Raw genomic sequence first — 9,685 nt, 5'->3', positions numbered from 1 at the left:
ATCCAGGCCTGTGCACCTATCAAGCAAGTGCTATACCACTGAGCAATAGCTTGGCCCTCATTCTCTCTATATTAACTCCAATTCCTTTCCAATAGTTTTCCCCAAATGGATGGATATCAGGCTAATCTTTCAAAAACATAATTGGACACACATGGATCTTCTATGTAAAACCCTTTAAAACCTAGAACTGCACTTAGTGTGAAAAATCTCAAATCCTGTACATGATGAGAGTCCATAGAGTTAAATAATACCACCTCTCTCTAGATACTCCAGAAATTCTGAGGGTCTGGCTGGAATACTCTTTCCTCATGACTCTATGTCTCATTTTCCATCTCTGGAAGCCTCTCCTTTCCATATGCACCTTGTTCCTGTGCTTACTCACCCTACACCATTATCCCATTATAGGCCCTCTAAGGACGAAGATTCTCTGCCCACTGCAGGGGAAGATGAGAGAGGAGAGTAAGAATTTCCCCGCACAGAAGCCTGCTGAACTACACAATCTGCATACACTTGTTCTCATTCTTACTTTAAAATATGTATGTAATTCGTGTACTAGTTACATGATTGAATAATAATTAGTACTAGGAAACAGGTTCACCTAAGATTATCCTTGTAGGTGATTTGCAGAGTAACAGCAAGTGGCATACTAGTCCAGCATCGCTGTGGTACTACCGCCCCCTAGTGGCTGAATTAATGACTTAGTCTGGAATTGTTCAGAAATGATGCTGTTTAATAAGCATCATTCCTGGACGTCCCTAGGCAATTGCGGTATTTCATTCCCTCTGAATGAAACTAGAAACTAAAAGACACCCTGGCATTTTCTGAGTCAGCACCTTTTCCTTGCAGAAGACCTGCTCCAACCCGCTAATTCTTTTTCCCATAGATGCATGTATGTCCTTTCTCAGGTACTATCTAGCCAGGCAACTGCCTCAGCCCAGAAGGCTTGTGATCTCTGAGTAAGATGATTTGGTACCTACATTTTGGAGAACATGTATGCAAACCCAGTCCAACAGAAGCTGGCATTTCCATGTGCTAGACATACAGGCCGCATAAGAAAAATTAAAACATATAAAACTGTTTTAGCTACGTGAGATGATTACTATTGATTCCCAGGAAGTGTTGGAACATACATGTGTTTATGTTTCAAGAGCATATTCACCCTCCAAATTAGAATTTTATCCATCATACAAGAGTCAACTACTCACAGTACAGCTAAAACTTTATAGCTCTTTCCAAAAAATCAAATATAGGATTGTTTTCCCCACTATTTTAAACATCTTTTTCCTGCCCCAATAACTCGTCTTCTGTCCTCTCCTTTGAAGGCTCCAGTTCCATATATGTTAGGTGACAGGAAATTATCCTTCAGATTCATCAATACATATCATATTCCAATCTTTTTTCTCCTTTTCATCTGGCGAGTTTCTATTGCTGTATCCTCAGTTCCACTAGTTTTTTTGTCCTGTCTAATTCGCCATTAATCTCATTTCATGTGTTTTTTTGTTTTTTTTTATTTTTTTAATTTTTTTGTGAACATACTGTACAGAGGGGTTACAATTACATGGGCAGGATAATGCGTACATTTCTTACCAAGCATTGCAGGCTTCTCCTTTGTTTACCCTTCACATCCCTTCCCGGCCTTCCCCACCCCCCCACCCAATCCTCCCCTCCCCCCCCACCAACGTTGTAAAGCTCATTTTCAATCATTTCATGTGTTTTTATTCTCACATATTGTAGCTTCCCTTCTGTTTGTATCTTTCAAATGTTTTTCACATCTCTGTTTAACATGTTTGTTCTCTGTATGAGCTCCTTGAGCACATGAAATGCATTAAGTTTAAATGTCCTTGCCTGGGAACGCGAATTTCTGGACAGTTGCAGGTTTATTTTATTTGCAGGTTTATTATTGCTCTTTTCTTTTTCCTAATTGCGGGTTATGTTTTCCTGCTTCTTTGCATGCCTAGAGAGTTTCTTTTTTTTTTTTTTTTTTTTGGGGTCCGGTTGTGGGGCCTGAACTCTGGGCCTGGGCGCTGTCCCTCAGCTCTTCAGCTCAAGGCTAGCGCTCTACCACTTGAGCCACAGCGCCACTTCCGGCTTTTTTCTTTTTGCTTATGTGGTGCTGAGGAATCGAACCCAAGGCCTAAGGCATGCAAGGCAAGTGCTCTACCACTGAGCCATCTTCCCAGCCCCTAGAGAGTTTCTTATTAGATGTCAACTTTATCAACTTTACCTTTATGGTAACCAGGTGAGTTTGTATCGCATGCAGTCCCATTGTTTTGACACAGTTTTGGATAGTGTGTGTGTGAGTGTGTGTGTGTGTGTGTGTGTGTGTGTGTGTTCCTTACTGAGGGTTGAAGCATGCTAGGTAACTACTATACCACTGAACCACAACCCTAGCACTGACATTTAGTTTTATAACATATTACATGGAGTCATAGCAATACTGAGTGCAGGACTAACTTTTCCCCACTCCTAAATCTGTGAGGTTGTTCAGTCTGACTGGGGAGACACTGTGAGAACTCTGGGCCCAATTCTATCTACTCCTTGTCAGTAGCTGTGCTCCAACTTTGGGTACCTTTGTCATGTGCAAGGGCTGATCAGCCTCTGCAGGTTCCAGCTCCCCATGAGCACTTCAGGGGAGGCTGCAGCAATCCTTTCTCTGTCACCTCTAAGTTACTTTTTCCTGAAAAATCTAGTTATAGATTTCCTCCCTGGACTCTCAGCATCTTCCTCTTTATTCGAGAATATCCCCAGAGCTCTGCTGGGGTTTCCTCCTTTCCATCCTTAATTGGGGGGGAGGGGTAAAAAGAGCACGGAACCCACTCAGCTCTTTCTCATCACCAGGGGTCTCTGTCCGTCACGGCCCAATGTCCAGTATGTTGACCACTATTATTTCAAGTACTGTGTTTGTGGATGGTTTCTGGTGAAAGGGTAAATCTGGCACCTGCTACTCCATCTGGAAAAGAAGCAGCAGTCTATCTGAGCCACATTCCACAGGGAGAAAAGGGTCCATCGGGAAGCATTCTCCTGCTGAGCTTCTTCACATTGCATCCATACATGACCATCACATACTGGGGAGCCTTTGCCTATGACTTTCTATGCCACAGATTATAGAGAGGAGAGGGAAGAGGTGAGAATTGAGGCACATCTCTTTTTCTCTTGTAACAACTACAAGCCTTTTTTTTTTTCATGCCTTCTGCCCCATGGATCTGTTTTTTTTGTGCTTTTTTTATTGTGAAAATACTGTACAGAGGGGTTACAATTACATGGGCAAGATAGTGAGTACATTTCTTATCAAGCATTGTAGCCTCCTCCTTTGTTTACCCTTCCCATCCCTTCCCAGCCTCCCTCCCCCCCACCCAATCCTCCCCCCACCCAAGTTGTAAAGTTCGTTTTCGACATGACAACTTGTACATCTCATTGTTGCAACAGGTCCGCCTGTTTTAATGAAGATGATTACTGAATTTTAGTCAACCCAAGCTTTAAGAAAAAAAAGTGCATAAGAAAATAAAAGGCTATGTGCTTCCCTCTTGCTGTTGGAGGTGGCATTTTGTCACATCTGTCTGGAATAATTGAAAGTTCAGTCTTATTACATCGTGTGATGCCCTTTGAAATGAAGACTCTCTCTGCTGGGTGACTAGCTCTATGAATATCACTGCAGAGATCTGCTACTGTTGGCCTTTCAACACTTACCTAGTAAATATTTCATCTAATTATTAGGCCTTTGGGCTTAGTTCTAGGGGGGAACAAGAACAAACTCAGCAGGAAAGCCTAGTGTGGCTATTCCTTCCATTGCTCCTTTCTAGAGATTCTCTGTAGAATGAAGAGCACCTAGCTCTCAACCCCACTTCGGGAAAGAAGTGGTCCCCACTGCAAGACCTGTCTGAGCACCTCCGTGGCTGAGCAACAACAACCCTATCACCCTGGCACCCCCTGTTTTTAAAATAAAAATATATCTGGAAACAAAGGAAGGAATCTGTCACGCATTCATTTGTATCTCGTACCAGTAATCACACAGCGGTCATCAGCTACCTGCCACATGTTAACACTAGTCCTAGCTGCTCAAGGGGACTTTGATCTGAGGGTGTGGTTCAAAACCAGCTTGGGCAGGGAAGTTCATGAGACTCTTAACCACCAATTAAATAGATATAGGGAAGTGGAGCTGTGGCTCAAGTGGTAGAGCATCAACCTTGAGCAAAAAAAAGCCAAAGGATAGAGTCCAGGCCCTGAGTTCAAGCCCCATTACTGTGTGAATGGGCACATACACACACACACACACATACACACACCACCTAACTAAATAATGGCAGCCATTTGCAAAAAGTAAGATGGAGCTTTACACTGGCATGATCCCCTTCCAAGCTGGCACTAATTTAAAAAATAAGTAAATGAAAGGTAAGTAACATGTTCTCATTCCTGGTCCCTCAGCATCTATCTGCCTGGCCCCTGCTCCATGAATGGCTATCGCTATGAAAATGTTACCTGCTGCTGACACACAGTTGAAAAATGGATCAATGGTAACATGAGCCAAAATTGGAGCCCAGCAGAGAATCTAGTAGATGCTCAATAAATGTTAGAGGGAAATGATAGGCCTTCTATAAAACCTACTCAACCTTACAGGGAAGCTGCTCTGAGTTTCCCTTCCCACACCTGGGAAGCTCAGGCCCAAAGCCAAAGCTGTTTCTGCAAGTACTGAAGCAACCCCCTCCCCCTCCCAGGTGTGGACAAAGCCCATTCAGCTACCGGAAGGAGTCAAAACTAGATCCTTCTTTCTCAGGGGAAGCTGATCAAGAGTATTGTGGTTGGGAAAGCTACCTCTGTGTTTTCCTCTGAATAACACTCTCTTATCTATCTATCTGAATGTCTCTCTCTCTCTATCTATCTATCCCTCATTTTCTCTCTCTGATCCTGATTCTCTTTCCAGCTCTTGTTCAGTTTGCCTCTCTGTCTCTTTCCTCTCTTTTTTTTTTTTGAATGGAAGTACTTGGATTTGAATTCAGTAGCAGGTCGCTCTACCACTTGAGCCATAACTCCAGTTCTCCTTCTCTCTCTTTATCTATGTGCCTTTCTCACTCTCCTCTTCCTCTATCTCTTTCCCTCCTTCCCTTCCCTCACTCTTTTCTCTCCATTAAAAACCCTCACTTGTACCTGAGCTTCTCAATTTTCATCCAGAGAAAAGTTGGTAGCAGCCTCCTTGTAAGATTAGGCAGATATTTTTTTTTCTAGGAGAACTATAATTTCTTTCACTGTCAGATCCTTTCTACAGCTGGCTCTGAAAAAGAATGGAGAGCAAGCTGCGAATCGGAGCCGCTATAATTATAGAGCAGGTGAGGGAGAAGACAGGAAGGAGAGTGTGGGCAGGAGATGCAGGACATCATGGGGGCTCTAGGAAGCATCGTGGGTTGGTATGAACCAAGCTCTGAGGCCTGAGGGGCCTAGCTTGAAGTCCAGTGGAGAGATCTGATACACAGTATTGGCTCTCTGCTTTGAATTTTCCTAACAATGTATACCTGATACATCAGGCTAAAGGATGATTGACCTCTAATCACTTAAAAATGAGATGTAATCAATCTCCTGGGTTAAAAGAACCACAAAAGACTGTTCAACAAAGCAGCTTAGTTGACTTGAAATGTGGCCAATTGGACAAATTTGTAGATATTTAGCCAGAATTTACAGTTTTTACAGAATTTGCAGCAAAATTTATTTAAACTGTATACTTCATGAATATAATATGTAAGATACCTATTATATATGTTTGCATATAAGCTATAAATTTAACCATAAATAAATCAGATCCAATTGGAAAATAAAATGGCTTCCTAAAGTCAAAGATTAAAACTGGTCTGTCTTTCTCTGAAGTCTGAGATCTCTGCTCTCTACAATGTCAGGCAAAACTTTGTACTTCGATAACCTGGAACACATTGAAAAAAAAATACATAGGGAGAATATCAGTGGCTGACACCTATAATCCTAACGATTCAGGGGACTGATACTTGGAGGGTTACAGTTCAAAGCCATCCTGAGCAGAAAAATCTGTGAAACTCCATCTCCAATTAACCAGTAAAATGTCAGAGTGGAGGTGTGATTTAAATGGTGTCTACCATCTATGAGCAGTCAAGCTAACCAAGAGCTCAAGGCCCTGAGTTCAAGCGCTAGTACAGGCAAAAATACATACATGCATACAAACACACACATATATTTATAAATATATGCATACATATATACATATTCAGGGGTCAGGAGCATAGCTCAATGTTAGAGCGCTGGCCTAGAATTTGTGCAGTCCTTGATTCTATCACCAACACCAAAAAGAAAAATATACAAATAGAACAGATTCAACATGGCTGTATGTGTGGCTAAGAATCTGCATTTAGTAACAAAGAACAGAGATTATTCCAGAACAGATATACTAGGCCTCACTTTGAGAACCAGAGCTCCGGGACTATTCAATATCCAGACTCTCCTTGTACCCCAACATCTGATGAGTAAGAGGCCAGCCCTCAGAGATTAAATGATTTCCTTTGAGCCAGTCAATTCCAGAGCAGTACTGGGGTCAGAGGCGTGCTACCTGGCCCAGCATTTTTTCCAACACATTCTAGCACAGAAAAAAAAAATCCAAACCTCTTAGAGAATTTTATTCCATCTGTGTCTGTGTGTCTCTGTGTGTCTGTCTCTCTGTCTCTCTCTCCCTTCCTCTCTCTCTCTTCTCTCTCTCTGTCGTCTCTCTTTCTGTCTCTCTTTCTGTCTCTCTCTTTCTTTTTCCCCCCAGTACTTCAAGCAGCCAAACGCCCCTGGTGCCTCAAACAATATGCTCAAGGCCAGCACAGAAAAATCACACCGCTAATTCACAAAGTCTCAGTGCTTTGTGCCCACGTACTGCCAAAATTGGAAGCCGTGAAAATCATTTAAATATTACTTTTCTTTTAATTGTGAGAATATCAGTGTGTGAAAATTGCCATGTGTAACCTTAAGAGTTGTTAGAGTTCTCTAAAAAGCAAGCTCGCCTTTCCAACTGCCATTCAGCTAGGATTGTTTCTTTTACACATTCCCATTAAGCTCTGGGCACACTATTAGTACTGTATAATATCTAAATGCATTCTTAAGGGCGGATGTCAATGGAAGTGTTATTGTTGCATGAGGTTGTTACAGCTAAATTCACTGTTAAGCTGTCATTCTCTGAGTGATTGCCCTGGAGATTGGTGTTTTCTCTGTGTTTATCCATTGATGTTGACTGAACAAACACCAAGATTGTTGGCCTAATGCCATGGTTCAGCACGCAATTGTTCCCCTGTCTGTAGGCTTCCTTATTTGTTTCTGGTTGTTTTCTGCAAGAATCTGTCATAGCAAGTCCTTTAAAAGAATCACTAAAATATGCTTACACTTTGTATTTTAGGGCAACTCCATTAATTCAAGGCTGGGAGTAATTGCAAATGTTGGCACATACTTTGCAAAAATCTTGATTATGCAAATTGTGTGTGTGTGTGAGTGTGTCTTAATGACAATATTCTGGTACAGTTTTTCTTGTCACACAACTGTTCCTAGGCAGATTTGTGAGCCTTAGAAATGTGCTTAGTATAGCGAATTGCTAAGATAGAAACTCCAAATCTGAACAATACAATATGTGCATGATTTACAGGCTATTTTCCAGGAGAATCATGATTGGGTTGAAATGTCTGACAAAGGGACACAAAGAATAGGAATCGCATAAGGCTTTAAAATGAAGTCTTTGAATTAAAGATGATACTCAGAATGACACCTGTGTCTTATACTCCTTGACTTTGTCTACAAGATACAGTGCCCCCTGCAGCACATCTATGCTGTAAGACAGAGAAGTGTAGTGAAGTTTTGTTCTGAACTTCAAAGCCCTCCTATTAAACAGGGTGCTCCAGTGATGCACAGTAGAATGAAGGCTTTTGCAAGCCTGGAGTTACATTTCCCCCATGTGGCAGCTCTTCTTGGAGGTGAGGGGGGCTGGCCCTTTCTAGAAGCATTATAAACTTTTTCAGACCATTCTGGTCCTCAGTAGTTTGACGACTAACCTTGTGGAAATTACTCCATTGTTTAAAATCAAACATCAGCAAACGTCCTCTGTAAATGGACAGATAATAAATATTTTAAGCTTTATGGGCTCTTTGATCTTCCCCAACTACTCAACTCTGCCCATAGTAACATAAAAGCACCATACATCGTATGAAAACAAATAGAGGGCCAGTGTTCCAACAAAACTTTATTCACTGACACTGAATTTTTAGTTTCATATAACTTCTACAAATTACTAAATAGTATTCTTTTGATCTTTTTTTCAAGCATTTAAAAATATTAAATTCCTTAGCTAGTATGTCAGAGGAGGCAGGCAGAGGGCCAGTTGAGGCTCCAGGGCACAATTCTCTAGCCCTTGTTTAAACTAATAAGGCACTAGTCAAAAAAAAAAAAAAGAAAAAGAAAAGAAAACAGCCATCAGTTAGCTTTCTTTCTTTCTTTCTTTCTTTTTTAAACCTCAGCTTAGCAAACATTCAAGATGTTAGATATCACTGTAAAGATTCGTCATTTAGGACTTTGGGGGTTTACAAGTCAGCATATGATTTTTCTATTAATTGGAAGTACACTAATGAATTAGGATTAGGATCAGAATTGATTTCTCTGCATGCTTTTCTACTTCCTGAGTAAAGCTCTAGTTCCAAACTGAAGTCAGAACGCTTTAAATGTGAAATTTGAAACCAACCCTGCCTAATATACCAATTTACCAGGGCTGCCAGCAGACATCTCTGCTCTCTGCTTTCCATCCTATCAGAACAGAAAGAAAGGAGGAGCTTGACTAATGACAAGTTTTTACCTCCCCCACCCAGGGTGATCTACAAAACCCCTTCTTTACCAGGAAAGGGGGGGGGGAGAAAGTGGTGTAGCATCAGGATCCCACTTCTTAATGCATGAAGGATTCCCAGACTGAAAATACATTAATAATCTGAAACCAGGATTTCTTTTCTTCTATATTTCATTGCCTAATAGACTTACTCTTCCTTCTTCCTGTTTATTTTCTTCCCCACTAACTTCTCTGTCCTTTCTTTTTCCTTTCTGTGTTCTAAAGTAATGATTTAATATTCTCAGACGGTCTATACGCTTGTTCTTTAAAGTGGTTGTCTTGATTACTGTTGCTTTTCAACATCATTTAATTGTAATGTTTATGTAACTCTAATAATAATAGTGTTGAGCAACACGGTCCATGAACCAATACTAGTAGGTTTTAGCACATGCCTAGAAAAAGGGCATTTTCACAACTTTGGACTAGAATCCTTGGGATACTCCAAAAGATGCTTACACACACATATTTTGGTACCAGTGCATTTTTCCCCCTGCAAACTTCTGTCCACAGACAGCCTTACAAGGAAAAGGTTCTATCCAGTATTTCACTCTTACTATTCTACAGCTATCCATTGAACTGTTCCCAGAATACTTTATAGGCATCCTGTACACTGGATTATTCCAGTTGAGGATTTTCCAGGTTCCATTTGGAACAGTTCATGTGATTTATTGCACTCATGAGTCAATCCTTTCAAAGATGTTTCTCTAACACCCTTTAGTCTCATTGAAGCTCTTCCTCCATAAATCTTTCATGTGTGTTGCTCCATAATTGTTCAGGCTTTGACTGCTGCTGTTTCCTCTCCTCTTCCTCAGTTTTAGTAAAAGGAAAGTG

This window comes from Dipodomys ordii, unplaced genomic scaffold (genome assembly GCF_000151885.1).
Source record: "Dipodomys ordii isolate 6190 unplaced genomic scaffold, Dord_2.0 Scaffold130, whole genome shotgun sequence".
Lineage (NCBI taxonomy): Eukaryota > Metazoa > Chordata > Mammalia > Rodentia > Heteromyidae > Dipodomys > Dipodomys ordii.
Note: the sequence above shows the minus strand (reverse complement) of the source record.